Here is a 22966-nt window from a genome sequence, read left to right on the forward strand (position 1 = left end):
CAATTATTACCGTCTTGTTGAATCTAGTACACTGTATTAAAAGGTGCATCACTGGTTCGTGTGCCACTAAGAAAAACACTGGCTATTAGGCTATGACTTGTTAAATGCCTCCTGATTCAAAGATCTCACAAGTGTGAAAAGATACCTGCCTTGGAATGGCATTGATGCATGGATTCTCAGATGAACAAAACAATAAAAATGCCAGACATAGACCCAAAATCATACGTGACTTTAGTAGAAGATAAATATTGCAGATAGTTGGGAAAAGAGGGGTCTTTCATTGACTGGTATTGAGAAAATGAGGTAGTCATTTAGGAAAAAAGCCTCCTATTTCACACCTGATAGACACACACACATACACACACACTCTAGCTGGATCAAAGATGTGAAACCAGAAACCAAAAAAATAGAAGGACAGTAGTGGAAGAACTTGAGTGATAATAATTTTTATATTATCAGAATAGGGAAGGTCTTTCCAAATATGTCATAAGTGGAGAAGCCACGTAGAAAGTCCGATTATCTGACTGCTTCAAAACAAACAAAACCCAGTGGTGAGGCCAACGCTGCCCCCACATCGAAGTGAAAACCCGAAAGGCAAGCTGGGAGGTAGCCTGGCCACTCACCCTACCCCATCCAGGGTGTTTCCAGGGTCCTCATTCTCCTCAGACCCCCACCCACATGGCTACTGCCAGTGCCAGTCTATATGGGACCTCAGTCACCTCCTAAAACAAGAGGGTTATTTTACACAAAGATAATGGGTTGAATGGTGACCCCAAAAGATGTGTCCCTCAGAACGTGTGAAGGGACCCTGTCTGGGAAAAAGGTCTTTGCAGGATTAGTGAAGGATCTGAGATGAGGACATCATAGATGAGAGTGGCTCTAAATCCAATAATAGTGTCTTTATATGAGACGGAAGAGGAAAGGCACAGGGAAGCCATGTGAAGACAGAGGCAGAGATGGGAGAGAGGTGGCCACAAACCCAGGGATGCCTGAAGCCCCCAGAATCCAGTAGAAGCAGGAAGAACACTCCCCTGGAGCCTCCAGAGGTAACATGGCCCGGCCCACACTTTGATTCATACATCTGGTCTCCAGGACTGGGGGAGGATGAATTACTGTTGTTTTAAACCACCCCACCCAGCTTGTGGTCATTTGTTACAGAAGCCACAGAACAGTCACACAGACCCTGCTCTGTAGGATCCTGGAAGTGCGGGTCTCACTAAAGGCAGATAGAGGTTGGATTACAGAACCCTTAGAGTCAGCATTGGGCCCCAGAAATCCTAAAGCAGTGGCTGGACACCGGAACGTTGAGGGGTCAACTTGGAAGCCCATCCCTAAGGGTGCCGGCTGCACACGGCCTCCCCAGGTTTTTACGCATGTACATGCTGGGGATAAGTATTTCCATCCTGATTCAGGACCTCTGATGTCACAGTTCACGTTGTTAATTAAGAACCCACCAGTTGGGGCTTCCCTGTTGGCACAGTGGTTGAGAGTCCGCCTGCCAATGGAGGCCACACGGGTTCGTGCCCCGGTCCGGGAAGATCCCACATGACGCGGAGCGGCTGGGCCTGTGAGCCATGGCCGCTGAGCCTGTGCGTCCGGAGCCTGTGCTCCGCAACGGGAGAGGCCACAACAGTGAGGGGCCCGCGTACAAAAAAAAAAAAAAAAAAAAAAAAAGAACCCACCAGTTATACAGATGAAAACCCTATCAGAACACTTGCTCCAGTGGTAAACAATTCTGAAGTTGGTCAAGGTGAGGAATCGTCTCCCATGCAGCCAGCAGCCCCCACCCCCCACCCCGGCAAGGAGCGTCCTCATTGCAAAGCTGGGGGACCGTGCGGAGGCGTCTGTGAGTAAACGTGAGCTGAGCCCCAGGCCAGCTGCTGCTGAACTTTTCCCACCCTTCCCAGGTATAACACCTGAATATGTACAAGGACTTGAAAGCCTACAGGAAGGGCCGTGGAGCCACACCAGCGACAGCACGCAGGCCGACTTGGTGCCTGCAGGCCAGCCAGGATGGTCCTGGCCCCGGGCGCTCTTCTGGAAGCTTTCCATTTCCCTGCCTGAGGTACCCCTCCTGTCCCGGCCCCCAGTGCTTTTTTCCTTCCTCACCTCTGCCCAGGGAGAAATTCCAGCGGCAGGTATGGGTGACACATCCTCTTCTTTAGCAGGTGGCAGCCCAGCAACTCCTGCAGAAAGTCCAGCAGAGCCCCACTAACACCAGGACACCCACAAAGCTGTGGGCCCTACTCCCTCCCACCAGCCCAACCCGAGACTGCTGACGGGGCAGAGAATATGGCGTCAGGCACAGCTGCAGGTACTCTTGCCTGGAAGGGGTATTTATATTGACCTCAACTCAGGCACACCTGGGGAGGGCTGGCCGGCTGGGTCAGGCTGCCCAGGTCAGCCATTCCTCACCCATCAGGGGCTCAGAGTTGCACAAATTGGGCCTTGCTGCACGGGCCAGGTCCAAGGAACTGGTGTGGGGTCCTGAGGGTCAGGATAGACAAGGGGCTGCAGCCCTGGCTTGTTTTCTAATCATTTTATCTGGTCCATGAGTGGGAGACAACTTCAAGAAGACCCTCTCCTAATCAGAGGAACCCAGGAGTCAGGGAGAGGAGGGGTGGTGGGTGGAGACAGAGGCCTGGTGCCCCGGCTGCAGTGTAAGTCTCTGGAAGACCCGGTGGAGGGAGACGAGATAAGCCCCATGGGCTGCCCAGGTGAGTCCCATGTTCTGGAAGGTGCCTGCCCACCTTAGCCCCGTGGGCTGCTGGATGCCTGCTCAGGTGAGCTCCATATCCTGGGAGGGGCCTGTGTAAAAGAGCCCTTGCAGTGGGAGGGGCTGTGGAACAAGCATCCTCTTTGCCACCAGCACACAGTTTCTTCCTCACCCTTGGGCAGTGCTGGGGTGAGATGAGAAGCAGGAGACACTGTGGGCTCCTGAAACCCTGCGTGGGCTCACGTACAGCAAGGAGGTCAGCAGGTGGGCGCTGGCTGCTGTGCTGCAGACTCGCTTTGAATGTAGCTATTTGTTTTATAGCACTTCATATTATGTGAATATAAATTATTTATCACATATGTATTTTGCAAATATTTTTCTCCCAGTTTCTGGCTTGTCTCTTGGCTTTCAGAATAAGGTATTTAAACAAGTACAATTTTCAGTTTTATAAAGTACGTTATTAAGTTTTTCCCTTTTGTGTGAGGGCTTTTCACGTGGTGTTAGAAATCAAAGCTCGTGATCTATGTGACCAAACCCATGGCCATGTCAATTTTCTTCTATATGATCTTCTATAATTTTTAAAGTTTTATATTTTAAATTTGCCTGTGGACAATTTGGAGTGACTTTTGGTGCGAGTTGTAAAGTCTGTGCCTACATTCGTTTCGTGGCACGTGTTTCCTAATTCTCCTGTAATTAGCTTCCAGAAGTCCTGGGATGTTGGCCTCTGTCCCTTGGAACCTGCAGAGTTGTAGTGCATTGAGCGGGGCTGCCCACAGGGAACTCAGCCTCCCCTGAAGTGGGAGTGGGTGCTGCTTGCATTTTCCCAGGTGGCCAGCGGAGGGCGACAAGCCGGCATTTCTCACCAATGCGGGACCTGCCTCTTCTGCCCACAGGCTTGGGTCCTGTGCACAGCTGACTGGGGTTAGGTCTCCGCAGGACCCGCCAGGGCTTTGGCTTTGGAAAATGCAGACCTGCATCCACATGAAGGGTAGCTCGGTTTCCCCAAGAACTGCCGGGAGGTTCCACCCTGGGAGGGAAAGGTGAAGAAAATGTGGTGGGATGCTTCCTGCTGGGGGGGTGGGACACCCGGAGTTGCAGAGCTGCCTGCAGACGCTGCTACAGAAACCCCTGATTTTTTCTCTTTTTTATTTTGTGGTACGCGGGCCTCTCACTGTTGTGGCCTCTCCCGTTGCGGAGCACAGGCTCCGGACGCGCAGGCTCAGCGACCATGGCTCACGGGCCTAGCCGCTCCGCGGCATGTGGGATATTCACAGACCGGGGCACGAACCTGTGTCCCCTGCATCGGCAGGCGGACTCTCAACCACTGCGCCACCAGGGAAGCCCCCAGAAACCCGATTCTTTCCTGAGAATATTGGTGGAGGGGGGCATTCAGGCAACAGGGCAAACAGCTTTCTCTGGAGGCTCTTGTGGGGAAGTGGGGGTATAGCAACAGGGGCTCAGCCCGCAAAACCCCAGAACAGCTCCCAGATCAGCTCTAGAACTGATCCCAGAATGGCAAGAAGTGGGTCTTCCACCTACTAGACGTGGAGGAAAGGGGTGGGGTCTGCAGGGCCTCCCTCACCTTCGGGGACTTGCTGGGAGGTCACGGGGCTCAGCACATGCTGTGTGCTCATGGCTAAGATGGGTCAGGATGTGCAGTAGGGATGAAAAGGGGGATCCCTGCGCCAGCATCTTCGTGACCCCTCCTCTCCTCAAGGGTCTCGAGAACGTCTCTTACCCCAGTGACGAAGGATAAAACCATGACATTTCCCCCAGGGAAGCTCATTATAGACTTGGCACTCAGCTGGGGCTGGTCACGTGATTTCCACCCTCACCCTCCCAAATGCCTGGGCCCAGAAGGGGAGCCTTGTTCAGCGCGAACCACATGGTTTGTGCAAACAGTGTAGGCGCAGGGGGGTGCCCCTAAGGGGAGGGAGGTTTAGATAAGGGCGGGGTGATTTTCCAACTCTCCCCCACCCCCTCGGCCCCCAGGGCATTTTACAAAAGCCAGAGACTCAGCCGAGGAGGAGAGGCAGCGGGCCCCTTCCTGATCCACGGGCCTAGGATGCCCCATATGCCGAGGGCACTAGACTCAGGTGTCTCCTACACCGTGCCTGGTAGAGGGGCCCTGCAGGTTCTAGGGCTCTGAGACACCCCACTTCTGACCCCAACTGCAAGACTGGGAGCCCCTAGACCACCCCAGGTTTTTTTCTTAGAGGCTCCCAGGACTCACTGAAGATTTATACTCAGGCTCAGGATTTGTTATGCTGAAAGAAATCAGATAACATCAGCTGAGAGCAGAGGTCAGGAGAAGAGTTGGGGGGTCCATCAGGTATGACCACCTAGGGAAGCGACCTGAGCCCTGGGGGGCAGGGTGTCACTGAGGTCCACCACATTGACGTGGGGAACCCCGTGTGGCTGGAGTTTCACTCCAGCGCCTGTGAGGGGCTCAGGAAACCCCACCATGCGTCACGCCGTCAGCACAGACCAGCCCAGTGTGAAGACCACGGAGCACGGACACACCCATCTGATGCAAGGTGACAACCCGGAGCCAGGAGCAGAGGCCTGGCCTCTCTGTGGGCAGGTTTGCAGGTCTTTCACTTCTTGGGTTACATTTATTCCTAGGAGTTATGTCCTTCTGATGCTATTATAAATGGGATGGTTTTCTTCTTTTCTCTCTCTGATGTTTCATTATTAGTGTATAGGAACACAACTGACTTTTGTGTATTTGTGATTTTGTATCATGCAACTTCCCTGAATTCATGCACTACTGCTAACCGTGTTTTGGTGTTTGGATGTGGAAAGTTGCAATTAGAAATACCACTGTTTCTAAAACATCCAGGTCATCCAGAACACCAAGACATGGTGGCTACTGACATAATCTTCCCGCCGTGCCTCTCAAATCTCTGCCATCCTACAGCGGTGAACTGAACCATCACTTTGGGGAGCAGGAGCTGGGTAGGGCTTGGCCTCCATAACAAACTATGACATCTTCTCTGCTTTCCTGTCCCTTCACTGACATGCTTGTTTTGAAAAGTAATTGACTCTGCAATCATTTCCAAAGTCTAGAAAATTGTCCCTAGCAGTAGAAAAGACTCACATTTGCCATTTCACACAGAATTCTATATTGTGTTTTATGCAAAGCAGAAATCCTCTTCCAGGGAAGCAGCACGTGACCTCCAAGTGAGGACATTTTTATGGTTTCCACATTATAATCCAATCCACAGGCCCACGTCCACTTTCACCAGGTGCCCCAACGCTAGGGAAATGTCTTTTTCCATTCTGATCCAGGTTTCTTTTTCTGAAACACTAACAGATCCTTTCCCTCCTTTTCACAACCTTGATGGATTGAGAGCACACAAAACGAGTATGATCTGGGTGGCCTTTTCTGTGTGGTTACACAGATCAGTACTTCATTCATTGTTTGTTGTGACTAAATGGGCATCACATTTAGCATCTGAACCATTTAAAGTACACAGTCCTATGGCATTAACCACAGGCACGTTGTTGTACAAATAACCTCACCATCCACGTCCAGATCTTTTCCAATTTCACCAGTGAAACGCTGTACTTTGATTGAACACTAATTCCCCTCAGTCCCTGGCACCCACATTCTACTTTCTGCCTTTGAATTGTACTTCTCTGGATACCTCCTATATGTAGTAACTCATCATGTGTGTCCTTTTAAAGTGACAGGGCTATTTCACTGATCATAATGCCTTTGAGGTTCGTATATGCTGTAGGAATTGTCAGAATTTCCTTTGTTGTTAAGGCTGAATGACATTCCTTTGTGTGGATATCACATGTAGTTTACCCATTCATCCATCGATGGACACTTGGGTGGCATCTGCCTCTTGGTATTGTGATTCACGCTGCTTGGAATGTGGGTGTACCCATTTCTGTCCCAGGCCCTGCTTTTAATCTTTTGGGTATAATCCTCTCTGATGAGGTGTTTTAAAACTTTTGAAAACTTTGAACAAACTTTCCAAATATCAGATTCTTTGAACTCCAGCTAACTTTGGGGTGCTTCAAAGGGCCCCTGGAGCATCCCAAAGAGAGATCCTAAACTAGTTGGGTTCACTTGGTGTGTTAAATTACATGGAAAACATTGTCCAAGCTCGCTGTTGCCTGTGGCAGATGGAATCATTAGGCTCTCCCCAGTTTTTTCATAGCCACAAAACAGACAGGGGAAAGGATTTGGGGTTCTTCTGCTCTCTAGTCTCTCACCTCACCCAACTTACAAAAATCTAAAGAATTTCTGTTTCCCGGCCTTGGGTCTTGAACCCCTTGCCCAGCTCCACTTTCTCCAAGGATTCCTCTTTGAATCTATCGGACCCCCTTCACTCCAGGCCTTGGCAGCCCATACACTGCTATGGACAGCCTATCGGGCTGGCTGCTGCCCAAAAGCCCATATTATAAACTCTGTAGATGTTCAAGCATGAGGAATACACCCCAGTGTAGAGAAACTTGTTATAGGACATAGGCTTTATACACAACAGATGCCCCTCAGGGAGAGTCCTAGCAACGCACTGGCACTGGTTCAAACGTCCCCACCCCCAACCCCTGGGGACCCTCATGAAAGGGACTGAGCTGGCCACAGGCATCTGGTTGGGCGATGGGAGAGCAGAAGACACTGAAAACCCCATTAGGTTCGAAAGGAATTCGGAGGATGCTCTGACCCTTCAAGTTAAAGCCTCCTGGTAAATGTTTCTGGGAAGCCGGATTCCATTTCTAGGAATGCTTGGTTGTAGGTTGCTCAACATGGGAGGATCCCCTTCTAAACCAGAAGAAACACCTCTGGAGTGTATCCTTAAGAACTGGAAATTTTTAGGGACTTCTCTGGTGGCACAGTGGTAAAGAATCCACCTGCCAATGCACGGGACACGGGTTCGAGCCCTGGTCTGGGAAGATCCCACATGCCGCGGAACAACTAAGCCTGTGCACCACAACTACTGAGCCTGCGCTCTAGACCCCGCAGGCCACAACTACTGAAGCCCGTGCACTACAACTACTGAAGCCTGCACGCCTACAGCCCATGCTCTGCAACAAGAGAAGCCACGGCAATGAGAAGCCTGTGCACCGCAACGAAGAGTATCCCCCACTCACCACAACTAGAGAAAGCCCACGCACAGCAACGAAGACCCAAAGCAGCCAAGAATAAATAAATAAATAAAATAAAATATTTTTTAAAAGTCCACAAATAACAAATGCTGGAGAGGGTGTGGATAAAAGGGAGCCCTCCTACACTGCTGGTGGGAATGTAAGTTGGTGTAGCCACCATGGAAAACCGTATGGAGGTTCCTCAAAAAACCTAAAAATTGAGCTACCATATGATCTAGCAATCCCACTCCTGGGCATATATCTGGAGAACAACATAATTCGAAAAGACACATATACCCCAGTGTTCATAGCAGCACTATTTACAATAGCCAGGACATGGAAGCAACTTAACTGTCCATTAGCAGATGAATGGATAAAGGAGATGTGATGCACACACACACATATCCACAACACATACTCACTATAGAATATTACTCAGTCATAAAAAAATGAAATAATGCCATTTGCAGCAAAATGGATGGACCTAGAGAATATCATACTAAATGAAATCAGAGAAAGACAAATATTATGTACCACTTACATGTGGAATCTAACAAATAATAAAAATGAATCTATTCAAGAAACAGAAAGAGACTCACAGACTTAGAAAAAAAAACTTATGGTTGACAAATGGGAAGTGGGGGAAGGGTGAACTAGAAGTATGGGATTAACAGATACACAATGCTATATATAAAATAGATAAGCAACAGGACCTACTGTAGAGCACGGGGAATTATATTCAATATCTTGTAATAACCTACAATGGAAAATAATCTGAGAAAAACAAACAAAAAATATATATATAACTAAATCACTTTGCTGTACACCTAAAACTAACACAATATTGTAAATCAACTACACTTCGATAAAATTAACATTACATTTAAAATTAAAAAAAGAGGGACTTCCCTGTGGCACAGTGGTTAAGAATCTGCCTGCCAATGCAGGGGACATGGGTTCGAGCCCTGGCCCGGGAAGATCCCATATGCCATGGAGCAACTAAGCCCGTGTGCCACAGCTACTGAGCCTGTGCTCTAGAGCATGCAAGCAACAACTACTGAAGCCTAGAGCCTGTGCTCTGCAAGAAGAGAAGCCACCGCAATGAGAAGCCCACACACAGCAACAAAGAGTAGCCCCCGCTCGCCACAACTAGAGGAGGCCTGCGCACAGCAACGAAGACCCAACGCAGCCAAATAAATACATTAATAAAATAAAATAAAATAAAAAGAGAATTTCAGAGGCGGGTCTTCAAGAACAGACCATGGTCCACATGAGTAGTGACCATGTCAGCGATGACAATTCCTGGCACAGGCAGGCATGAGGAAATGTCAGCTAGAGGAAAAAATTAGAACCTGGTGTACACAGGTGCCTTGGATCTGGACAGTTACCTGGCCAGGGCAAGGCCAAACAAAGGGGGGTCCACTAAGGTGACTGAAAAACCTCTGCCTCTGACACCTTCCACATGACACCACAGGAAGCAGGTGTTGGGGTTGCTCAAGGAGAGCAGAAGGCAGTGCTCACACATCATCTCAACCAACCACAGCACCAACCGAGGGAAATGGAAAAGGAAGCAGTATCTGCGGTCCTGATGAGAGGACAGAGCTGTCACTGGGGAAAGAGGAAGGACACAGGGGTGGATCTGAGGTTCTTACCCAGGGAGGCTGTAAGTGCCAAGTTCTCCAGCTTCACATTACAATACAGGCATCTCCAAGACTCATCAAGGAGACCCCATTCCTCCCCGGAAAATGTCACAGCCACATCTTCAAAGGTCACGCCATCCTGCTATGATGGGGATAGATGAAACCACAAACAGCCCCACTCTCAAGGAGCCACAATCCATTCTCCACCAACCCACCCACCCCCACACCTACCATATGCCCATCCTCCTCCCAACCTCCCCAACTCAGAGAAGAAACCAGGCCCTGGTGCCATTGGTGCCTCTGTCTCCTCAGGGGTCCATTGATCACTGGGCAAAACCATCAGTGGCAGGAGGCACATGGGCAATCAACAGCTAAGCTCTGGGACAAGCACAGAAGGATGTACCACCTCCACAGGCTATTACCCGGGTGTGGCCACAGTCATGTGGTTTCCAGTGCAGTGCCCTAGACCATCAGACGTGCCCCCTGTCTGAATGCACATCTCTCAGAGCCCCATACCCACGGCCACCAGCATCAGTGCCCCTTACTGTAGGCGTCTTGTTACTCGTGTTTCAGTCACCTCCTCATAACCCCACTGGTGAGGGTATAATTCCCACCCTAAGGGTGTGGCCAAACACACGACCCCTGACACTGGCCAGACGCAATCAACAGCCATTTATTAACCACATATTAACATGTGGGAGACAACACACAAGGCCATGGGAAGGCCACACACTGGCGGAGTGAACAACAAAGGGCTGTGGGATGCAGTCTCTGTGGGATCGAGAGGGTGCCCTGCTTCCCGCAAGAGGACATGACTGGCTTGTTTAAATGGCTCTGCAGGCTGGTAGGGAACTGAAACTAACTACAAAGGGATAAGCAGGAACTGTGCCTGCTCCCTTTGATAAAAAGGGTTGTAAGGCTAGGAGACATCACCTGTGAGAAGCATGTGAAGGGAAACTTGCACCACGGCCATTTGAGGGCATACTTGTTTCACCAGATGTCAAGGCAGCATACCTATTGGCCTTAATTTTAGAACTTACAACACAACTTGGCAGACAGCATCCAGAATATCCTTGACAAATTCAGAGAGGATCCAGTATGACTACAGACTTCCCATGGTTCCTGTTAGCAACCACAGCCCCAAATCACTCCATGCAGGTCTCATTCAACTCCTTGGCTCAGACGCAGTCAGAGAACCATGTGTGGATCTCAGCTACCCATGGTCCTATCTGCTTTTCCTGCACTTGCTGTGCCCTCAGAAATCACACCCTTCCTCTGTCCATCCAACCATCATTCAAAGCCCAGCCCCACTGATAACCCACCCCAGATCTTGTGACTCACAGATGACTGAATTTGCCCCTGATCATATGCACCTGGCTGAATGAAACATCCCAGACTCCACCAAAGTCCTCACAAAATCTTGGTTAGTCTATAAAATGGTAAAAAAGCACAAGTTTCAGCCTGAGTATATCTTTAAGTATGCACAATTTATGGCAAGACAATCAGTCAATCCTCATTTTTCATGGATTCTGTGTTCAACCAAGTGCAAACTGTCTCTCAACATGGGTCCACACATCTCACAGAGGTGGGCCTTCTGGGGAGACAGACCTGCTTTAAGAGTCCTATCCTGTGGCATTACTTTGCAGAAATGCTGTGCTCAGAAGATGCCTCCTTATTCTCCACTCTACACCAACAACCTGAAAGAAGGAAATGCTGGTGAAGTGCATGTTGATTCTGGTGAGAAGGGTAACCTGTAGAAAAGTGTGTGTGGGACAAACCCAGGAACAATCAGTGGGATTGTTCTGGGGACCAAAGAGTTGGGTACAGGTTGAGAATGGGTTGATTAGCAGAACTGGGCCTCTAAAGACCACAGAACAGGGGAGGACTCATGAGGTTAGACACAGCACCACTGGGTGCAGCACAGGGAGGAAAGGGTCTACAACTCCTTCCCTTGGAAACAACTCTCTCTGGAGATCTGGTCTTCTGCTGACATCGGTGTGTTATGTAGAAGAGTGTGTTCAGGCCCAAGAAAATGCAACTACAACAGAGTAGCTGGTGTTCAATGACTGTTTAAGAATATGTGTGTGGGACTTCCCTGGCGGTCCAGTGGTTGGGACTCTGCATTCCAGTGCGGGGGATGTGGGGTCGATCCTTGATCGAGGAGCTGGGATCCCACATGCCTTGGGGCCACAGGGCCAGAACATAAAACAGAAGCAATACTGTAGCAAATTCAATAAAGACTCTGAAAATGGTCCACATCAAAAAAGTCTTAAAAAAAAATAAAGAATATGTGTGCATGTTACAATGCACATGTAGAGGCCAATGTCAGAGAGTACTACAGGTGGAGCAATGAGAACAGCGAGTGAGATGTGTAGCCCACAGATGTGGTGAACAGCCCTGAGCTGGAAGAGCAGAAGTGACAAATAGCAGAGCTGACAAGTTGGCAGTGTCAAGAATGGGAAAGGAAAGGCATTAGGCTGCCTTTGTCAACAGCACCAAAATACTACACAAACAGAATAGGTTTCTGTATGATCTGAGCACAGCTCAGACATCGTGCCTCCCCCAGGGCTAGGCTCCCATGGAATCCATACTGCTGTAGCTGGATTTATGCTACAAACTCAAATGTTTATGTTCCTGCAAACACCATATGTTGAAATCTTAACCTCAATGTGATGGTAGTAAGAGGTGGGGGACTCTGGCAGGTGATTAGATCATGAGGGTGAAGCCCCCACCAATGGGATTAGTGCCCTTGTACAAGTGACTCCAGAAAGCCTTCTCATTCCCCTTCTGCCATGTGAGGACACAGCAACAAGGAGACCATTTATGAACAAGGAAGTAGGCCTCACCAGACACTGAAACTGCCAGTGCCTTGATCGAGGACTGCCCAGCCTCCAGACCTGTGACATAAATGTTTGTTGTGTAAGTACCAGCCTATGGTAGTTTGTTATAGAAACCTGACTGGACTAAAACAGAAATTGGTTTGAGAAGTGGGATGCTGCTTGCAAGAAAAACCTGAAAAATTAGAAGTGGCTTTGGATCTGGGTAATGGTCAGAGGCTACCAAGAGTTTTGAGGTGCATATTTGCAAAAGCCAATATTGTCAAGAATGCTAAGTAATTCTGGTAAGAGCTTAGGAACAAAAGAGGGGAGTTATAGAGAAAGCTTCCATCTTCTTAGATGATAATGAATCATGAACAAAATGTGCATAGAAATATGGATGGTAAATGTTATTCTATTCTGATGAAGTCTGAGAAAGAAATGAGGAACATGTTATTAGACAAGGAACACTGAAGATCCTTTTTATAAAGTGGAAAAGAACTTGGCTGAATTTTGTTCATGTTCTAGTGTTTTATAGAAGGTAAAATGTGTGAGCAATGAAATTTGATATTTAGCTGAGAAAATTCTAAACCATGCTGCAGAGCAGCTTGCTTCCTCCTGACTGCTTAGAGTAAGATACAATTAGAGAGATGACTTGAGGACGGGATTGTTAAGCAGAAAGGAACCAGAACTTAAAGATCTGAAAAATTCTCAGCCTATCCATTTTGAAAAGAATGAGAAGGTGTTTTCAGAAGGGAACACTAAGACTTTGATAAGATTAGCATGCATATGATCCAGAAACCTCATCTGCCATCTCAAGAATGATCCCCCTTAAGGTGATCAGGGACCCTCATGGCTGCCACCTCCACCACAGGCCCCGCGAGCAGGGGCCAAGGGAGGGCAACATGGCTCCAATGGGTGGGGCCACCTATCTGGGTCAGGCACCCCACGATGTTCCCGCTCCATGCCTCACGGCGGGGCCCCGGCAGAGAGCTGCGTTGTGTTCAGCAGACACATGGGGCCAGGGATTCCCAGAGCCGTAGCACCTGGACACAACACCAACAGAGCCACCAGCTAACAGTGCCAGTCTGAGGGCCACCGTCATGAGATCCCAATCCAGGAGAGCAGCAGAGGCAAGACTGCTCCCCAGTGGGCCTGGAGGGCAGAGCACTGAACCACAGAGGATTATACTTGAGGCTTCAGGTCCAAAGACATTTGCCCCAGTAAGCTTTGGACTTACTCGGTACCTATCACTCCTTTCTCCCTTCCCTTAAGAATGGGAATTGTTTCATTCTGGGATGGGAATGTCTACCTCATGCCTGTTCCACCACTATATTTTGGAAGCACATAACTTGTTTGGTTATATAGGTTCTCAGCTGGAGAGAGATCTGTTGCAGGGTAAACTGTATTTCAAGTCTCACCAATATCTGATATAAATGATATTTAGATGAGACTTTGGAATTTAGAGTTGATGCTAGAACTAGTTAAGATTTTGGGGGCATGTTTGCTGGCCCTGCAAGGTGGAAATGGTGGTGTAGTAGGTTTTGGGGGTTTTTTTTTGTTTTTTCCTTTCCACCCACAGGGTTTGGGTTTCTGGCTGGGAGTCAGGTTTCTGGAAATCTATGTGGAAAATTAACGGTATATGTGGTATCTGTCTTCAATAGGGCTAAAAGGAGCCCAAGCCCATTAACCAGCTGAACAAAGTCTATGATGCAATAGACCCTTGCTGAGATTTAGACTGGAGAGGTTGTGGAAGTGGGGCTGGGCCAGGATACAAAGAGAAATATGGGGGAAGAGAGAAGTTACTGAGAAGAATCAAGAGATCCTAGCATTCTTATTTGCTGTGTGATCCTAGTCAAGCAACTTATTCTCTTTAGGAATTCTTTTATAAAATTTGACCAACAGGACCAACGTCACAGAATTACTGACAAGAAAAAAATGAGATTTCTAAAAACCTGAAGAGTAAGCTTTTAGAAAAATCATCAGAAGGAAGGAAATTGGAGAAATAAAACTGGAAACATTCAGAATCTTGATGGTGTGCCAAACCAAATGTCAACTGGAGCTCGACCAAAAACTAAAATGAGCAAACCAAAGCCCAGGAAAGCCATGTGGCAGACAGGGTCTTGGTGCTCTGGCCTGAGCCTCTGAGGTGGGAGAGCCGAGTTCAGGACATTGGACCACCAGAGACTTCCTGGTCCCACGTAATATCAATTGGCGAGAGCTCTCCCAGAGATCTCTGTCTCAACACTAAGACCCAGCTACACCCAGTGGCCAGCAAACTCCAGTGCTAGATGCCCCATGCCAAACAACTAGCAAGACAGGAACACAACCCCACCCATTAGCAGAGAGGCTGCCTAAAATCATACTAAGTTCACAGACACCCAAAAAAACACCACCAGACGTGGTTCTGCCCATCAGAAAGACAAGATCCAGCCTCACTCACCAGATCACAGGCACCAGCCTCCTCCACCAGGAAGCCTACACAAACCACTGAACCAACCTCACCCACTGGGGGCAGACGCCAAAAACAATGGAAACTACAAACCTGCAGCCTGCAAAAAGGAGACCCCAAACATAGTAAGTTAAACAAAATGAGAAATCAGAGAAACATGCAGCAGATGAAGGAGCAAGGTAAAAATCCACCAGCCCAAACAAATGAAGAGGAAATAAGCACTCTACCTAAAAAAGAATTCAGAGTAATGATAGTAAAGATGATCCAAAATCTTGGAAATAGAATGGAGAAAATACAAGAAACGTTTAATAAGGACCTAGAAGAACTAAAGAGTAAGCAAATGATGAACAACACGATAATTGAAATTAAAAATTTTCTAGAAGGAATCATTAGCAGAATAACTGAGGCAGAAGAACGGATAGGTGACCTGGAAGATAAAATAGTGGAAATAACTACTGCAGAGCAGAATAAAGAAAAAAGAATGAAAAGAATTGAGAACAGTCTCAAAGACCTCTGGGACAACATTAAATGCATCAACATTCAAATTATAGGGGTCTCAGAAGAAGAGAAAAAGAAAGGGTCTGGGGCTTCCCTGGTGGCTCAGTGGTTGAGAGTCCACCTGCTGATGCAGGGGACATGGGTTCGTGCCCCGGTCCGGGAAGTTCCCACATGCCACGGAGCAGCTAGGCCCGTGAGCCATGGCCGCTGAGCCTGTGCGTCCGGAGCCTGCGCTCCACAACGGGAGAGACCACAACAGTGAGAGGCCCACGTACCACAAAAAAAAGAGAAAAGAAAGAAAGGGTCTGAGAAAATATTTGAGGAGACTATAGTTGAAAACTTCCCTAACATGGGAAAGGAAATAGTCAATCAAGTCTAGGAAGCGCAGAGATTCCCATACAGGAGAAACACTCCGAGACATATATTATTCAAATGATCAAAAATTAAATACAAAGAAAAAATATTAAAAGCATCAAGGGAAAAGCAACAAATAACTTACAAGGGAATCCCCATAAGGTTAACAGCTGATCTTTCAGCTGAAATTCTGCAAGCCAGAAGGGAGTGGCAGGACATATTTAAAGTGATGAAAGGGAAAAATCTACAACTCAGACCACTCTACCCAGCAAGGATCTCATTCAGATTTGATGGAGAAATTAAAACCTTTACAGACAAGCAAAAGTTAAGAGAATTCAGCACCACCAAACCAGCTTTACAACAAATGCTAAAGGAATGTCTCTAGGCAGGAAACACAAGAGAAGGAAAAGACCTACAAAAACAAACCCAAAACAATTAAGAAAATGGTAATAGGAACATACATATTGATAATTACATTAAATGTAAATGGATTAAATGCTCCAACCAAAAGACATAGACTGGCTGAATGGATACAAAAACAAGACCTGTATATATGCTGTCTACAAGAGACCCACTTCAGACCTAGGGAAACATACAGACTGAAAGTGAGGGGATGGAAAAAGATATTCCATGCAAATGGAAATCAAAAGAAAGCTGGAGTAGCAATTCTCATATCAGACAAAATAGACTTTAAAATAAAGACTATTACAAGAGACAAAAGAAGGACACTACGTAATGATCAAGGGATCAATCCAAGAAGAAGATATAACAATTGTAAATATTTATGCACCCAACACAGGAGAACCTCAATACATAAGGCAACTGCTAAGGGCCATAAAAGGGGAAATTGAAAGTTAACACAATAATAGTAGGGGACTTTAACACCCCACTTTCACCAATGGACAGATCATCCAAAATGAAAATAAATAAGGTAACACAAGCTTTAAATGACACATTAAACAAGATGGATTTAATTGATATTTATAGGACATTCCATCTAAAACCAACAGAATACACTTTCTTCTCAAGTGCCCATGGAACATTCTCCAGGAGAGACCATATTTTCAGTCACAAATCAAGCCTTGGTAAATTTAAGAAAATTGAAATCTTATCAAGTATTTTTTCCAACCACAATGCTATGAGACAAGATATCAATTACAGGAAAACAACTGTAAAAAACACAAACACATGGAGGCTAAACAATACGCTACTAAATGGCCAAGAGATCACTGAAGATATCAAATAGGAAATCAAAAAATACTTAGAAACAAATGACAATGAAAACACAATGACCGGGCTTCCCTGGTGGCTCAATGGTTGAGAGTCTGCCTGCCGATGCAGGGGATGCGGGTTCGTGCCCCAGTCCAGAAGGATCCCACATGCTGTGGAGCAGCTGGGCCCATGAGCCATGGCCGCTGAGCCTGTGCGTCCAGAGCCTGTGCTCCACAACGGGAGAGGCCACAGCAGTGAGAGGCCCACGTACCTCAAAAAAATAATAATAATAAAAACAGAAAAAACACAATGACCCAAAATCCATGGGATGCAGCAAAAGCAGTTCTAAGAGAGAAGTTTATACAAATCCTACATCAGAAACTAGAAAAATCTCAAATAAACAACCTAACCTTACACCTAAAGCAAACAGAGAAAGTAGAACAAAAAAACATAAAGTTAGCAGAAGGAAAGACATCATAAAGATCAGATCAGAAATAAATGAAAAAGGAATGAAGGAAACAATAGCAAAGACCAATAAAACTAAAAGCTGGTTCTTTGAGAAGATAAACAAAATTAATAAACCATTAGCCAGACTCATCAAGAAAAAAAGGGAGAAGACTGAAATCAACAGAATTAGAAATGAAAAAGGAGAAGTAACAACTGACACTGCAGAAAAACAAAGGATCATGAGATATTACTATAAGCAACTCTATGCCACTAAAATGGACAACCTGGAAGAAATGGACAAACTCTTAGAAAAGCACAACCTTCCAAGACTGAACCAGGAAGAAATAGAAAAAAATATAAACAGACCAATCACAAGCACTGAAATTGAAACTGTGATTAAAGATCTTCCAACAAACAAGAGCCCAGGGGGTTTCCCTGGTGGCGCAGTGGCTGAGAGTCCGCCTGCTGATGCAGGGGACACGGGTTCGTGCCCCAGACCGGAAAACAAACAAGAGCCCAGGACCAGACGGCTTCACAGGCAAATTCTATCAAACATTTAGAGAAAAGCTAACACCTATTCTTCTCAAACTCTTCCAAAATATAGCAGAGGGAGGAACACTCCCAAACTCATTCTATGAGGCCACCATCCCCCTGATACCAAAACCAGACAAAGATGTCACAAAAAAAGAAAACTACAGGCCAATATCACTGATGAACATAGATGCAAAAATCTTCAACAAAATACTAGCAAACAGAATCCAACAGCACATTAAAAGGATCATACACTGTGATCAAGTGGGGTTTATCCCAGGAATGCAAGGATTCTTCAATATTCGCGTCAATCAATGTGATACACCATATTAACAAATTGAAAAATAAAAACCATATGATTATCTCAGTAGATGCAGAAAAAGCTTTCGACAACATTCAACACCCATTTAAGATAAAAACTCTCCAGAAAGTAGGCATAGAGGGAACCTTCCTCAACATTATAAAGGCCATATATGACAAACCCACAGCCAGTTCTCAATGGTGAAAAACTGAAACCATTTTCTCTAAGATCAGGAACAAGACAAGGTTGCCCACTCTCACCACTACTATTCAAGGTAGTTTTGGAAGTTTTAGCCACAGCAATCAGAGAAGGAAAAAGAAATAAAAGGAATCCAAATCGGAAAAGAAGAAGTAAAGCTGTCACTGTCTGCAAATGACATGATACTATACATAGAGAATCCTAAAGATGCTACCATAAAACTACTAGAGCTAATCAATGAAATTGGTAGAGTAGCAGGATACAAAATTAATGCACAGAAATCTCTTGCATTCTTATACACTAATGATGAAAAATCTGAAAGAGAAATTAAGGAAACACTCCCATTTACCACTGCAACAAAAAGAATAAAAGAATAAAATACCAAGGAATAAACCTACCTAAGGAGACAAAAGAACTGTATGCAGAAAACTATTAAGACACTGATGAAAGAAATTAAAGATGATACAAACAGATGGAGAGATACACCATGTTCTTGGATTAGAAGAATCAACATTGTGAAAATGACTATACTACCCAAAGCAATATACAGATTCAGTGCAATCCCTATGAAACTACCAATGGCATTTTTCACAGAACTAGGACAAAAAAGTTCACAATTTGTATGGAAACACAAAAGACCCTGAATAGCCAAAGCAATCTTGAGAAAGAAAAACAGAGCTGGAGGAAACAGGTTCCCTGACTTCAGACTATACTACAAAGCTACAGTAATCAAGACAGTATGGTACTGGCACAAAAACAGAAATATAGATCAGTGGAACAGGATAGAAAGCCCAGAGATAAACCCACACACATATGGACACCTTATCTTTGATAAAGGAGGCAAGAATATACAATAGAGAAAAGACAACCTCTTCAATAAGTGGTACTAGGAAAACTGGACAGTTACATGTAAAAGAATAAAATCAGAACACTTCCTAACACCATACACAAAAATAAACTCAAAATGGATTAAAGACCTAAATGTAAGGCCAGACACTATAAAACTCTTAGAGAAAAACATAGGCAGAACACTCTATGACATAAATCACAGCAAGATCCTTTTTGACCCACCTCCTAGAGAAATGGAAATAAAAACAAAAATAAACAAATGGGACCTAATGAAACTTAAAAGCTTTTGCACAGCAAAGGAAACCATATACAAGGTGAAAAGACAACCCTCAGAATAGGAGAAAATATTTGCAAATGAAGCAACTGACAAAGGATTAATCTCCAAAATATACAAGCAGCTCATGCAGCTCATAGCAAAAAAACAAACAACCCAACCCAAAAATGGGCAGAAGAGCTAAATAGACATTTCTCCAAAGGAGATATACAGATTGCCAACAAATACATGAAAGGATGCTCAACATCACTAATCATTAGAGAAATGCAAATCAAAACTACAATGAGGTATCACTGCACACTGGTCAGAATGGCCATCATCAAAAAATCTACAAACAATAAATGCTGGAGAGGGTGTGGAGAAAAGGGAACCCTCCTGAACTGTTGGTGGGAATGTAAACTGATACAGCCATTATGGGGAATAGTATGGAGCTTCCTTAGAAAACTAAAAATAGAACTACCATATGACCCAGCAATCCCACTACTGGGCATATACCCTGAGAAAACCATAATTCAAAAAGAGTCATGTACCACAATGTTCATTGCAGCTCTATTTACAATAGCCAGGACATAGAAGCAACCTAAGTGTCCATCAACAGATGAATGGATAAAGAAGATGTGGCACATATATACAATGGAATATTACTCAGCCATAAAAAGAAACGAAATTGAGTTATTTGTAGTGAGGTGGATGGACCTAGAGTCTATCATACAGAGGGAAATAAGTTAGAAAGAGAGAAACAAATACCATATGCTAACACATATATATGGAATCTAAAAAAAAAAAAAGTTTCTGAAGAACCTAGGGGCAGGACAGGAATAAAGATACAAACGTAGAGAATGGACTTGAGGACACATGGAGGGGGTAGGGTAAGCTGGGACAATGTGAGAGAGTGGTTTTGACACATATACACTACCAAACATAAAACAGACAGCTAGTGGGATGCAGCCACATAGCACAGGGAGATCAACTTGGTGCTTTGTGACCACCTAGAGGGGTGGGATAGGGAGGGTGGGAGGGAGATGCAAGAAGGAGGGCATATGGGGATATATGTATACATATAGCCGATTCACTTTGTTGTACAGTAGAAACTAACACAACATTGTAAAGCAATTATACTTCAATAAAGATGTTAAAAAAAAAAGATTTTGGGGGCTGTTGGAATGGATAAATTTATTTTGTATTTGAGAGGACATGAATTTTGGGAGCCAAGGGTAGAATGCTATAGATTGAATGCTTGTGTCCCCGCAAAATTCATATGTTGAAATCCTAATCTTCAATGTGATGGTATTAGGAAGTAGGGGTCTTTGGCAGGTGATTAGGTCATGAAGGTGGGGCCATAATAAATGGGATTAGTGCCCTTATAAATGAGACCCCAGAATGCTCTCTAGCCCCTTCCAACATATAAGGACATAAAGAGAAGGTGGCAGCTATGAACAAGTAATAGGGCCCTCACCAGAACCTCATGCTGGTGCCTTGATCTTGGACTTTCCAGCCCACAGAACTGTGAGAAATCAATTTCTGTTGTTTATAAGCTACCCAGTCTGTGGTATTTTGTTACAGCAGCCTGAATGTACTAAGACAGACAGGGATAAACATGTGGGTAAAAGGGTTTGGTAAGCTACTGAGCAACACACTAATGTAATGTATTATGCAATCATAATTTCTGCCCTTTAGCTCCCTTTCTACCTTTTAAACTGTCTCCTAAACTGCAGGTTTAAAAATTTACAGTGTCAGGATATAGTTCCTAGAATGTGAAAATCACTGTGCTCTACAGATCTAAAGGAGAATGAGGTTTGTTACTCATTTAAGCACTCCAAGTTGCAAGTGCTAAGGTAGGATTTGGAACCCTGAAGTCCCTAATGGGGTTTGTGGGTGTTGAGGCCATAGTTCCTTGGACAAGCTGCTTCTCCTCAGTGAGACCCAGTTTCCTGGTTATTAACAATTTTTCCCATAATCTATGCTTGGCTTCTTTGCTGAGAGAGGCCATGTTTAGAAGTAGGATTGGGTGGAGGATGGAGGCTGTGAATGGAACCACACTGTAAAGCAAGACCCAACTGTTCACCAGAGGCTCCAGGAGAGGACTTTTTTGTTTTATGTCCTCATGGAATGTTGTCCAAATCCTGATAAGTTGTCAAAGAGAGGCAAACCATCCTAGGGCAGTAGACAGTACATACCTATTCTTTTCGTAGAAAAAGAGAAGGCTCTTTCCACAAGGCCAGTGCCTTGATCTTCAACTTCCCAGACTGCAGAAGAGTGAGAAATAAATGTTTGTTTAAACACCTAACCATGTTAGTTTGTTATAGCAGCACGAACTGACTACGACAATTTATTTCCATTCTGTGAACCACCCAGGGCTCTCCACCCCACCCCCAAGATGAGCAACTACATGGGACCTGGGTGATGGAAGTGTTAAGGGAAAGATAGGACAGAAGGCATTCAGGATTGCCCCAGAATACTGATAGCCCACAGGAAAGAAAACTATTACAAAGAGAACTTTGGGGGAGGCTCTTACAAGAACAGAACATGATCCACATAAGTAGTGACTATGTCAGTGATGGTAATTGCTGGCACAGGCAGGCAGGAGGAAATGTCAACTAGAGGAAGTAAGTTAGACCTGGGTCACACACGTTCCTTGGATCTGGACAAAGTCACCTGGCCCGGGAGAAGGCAAGTAAGGTAGGACGCAGGATGAGTACAAGACTCTGGACCTTGCATCCTTCCCTGGGAGTCTGCAGGAAAGCAGGTGTTGGACCTGCTCAAAGAGAGGAGAGGGCAGTCCTACCAACCACAGCACCTACTCAGGAAACTGAGGAAGCAGTGCCCACAGTCCTGATTTGAGAATGACATAGCTGGTCCTGGGGAAAGAGAAAGGGCAGAGGCTACCTCTGGGCACAGGGGTAGGTTTGAGGGTCTTACCCAGGGAGGTTACAAGTGCAAAATTCTCCAGTATCACATCTTGGTACAGGCATCTGTGAGGCTCGTCAAGGAGATTCCGTTCCTCCAAAGAGAAGTACATGGCCACATCCTCAAAGGTCACATTGCCCTGCTAAGATGATGACAGAAGAACCAAAAGCAGTCCACTTCTGAGTCACAATCCCTTCCCCCAACATCTATTCCATGCCCACCCTCCTCCCAAGCTCCTTAAATCAGCATTTTGAGAAACTAGGCCTTGGCACTACTGATGCCATTGTGTCTTCATGTGCCCATTAATCCCTGGGTCCAGGAGGCAGGTGGAGAAACATACAGTTGACCCTTGAACAACACAGGTTTGAACCACAAGAGTCCACTCATACTTGGATTTTTTTCAATAAATAAATACTACAGTACTCACGATCTGTGTATAGGTAAGATGAATCAGCAGTTGTGGAACTACAGATACAGAGGGCCTACCTGTAAACTTTTATGCAGATTTTCGAGTGTGCAGAGGGTTGGTGGTCCTAACCCCTTGTTGTTGAAGGGTCAACAATATCTAAGCCATGGACCTGGCATAGAGGATCCAGAGGCTCATATTACCCTGGTATTACCAAAGTCTCAATACCAGATCCTGGAACCTTCAGGTATACTCCCTAAGTTCA

Source organism: Leucopleurus acutus (genome assembly GCF_964270905.1).
Source record: "Leucopleurus acutus genome assembly, chromosome: 20".
Taxonomy (NCBI): Eukaryota; Metazoa; Chordata; class Mammalia; order Artiodactyla; family Delphinidae; genus Leucopleurus; species Leucopleurus acutus.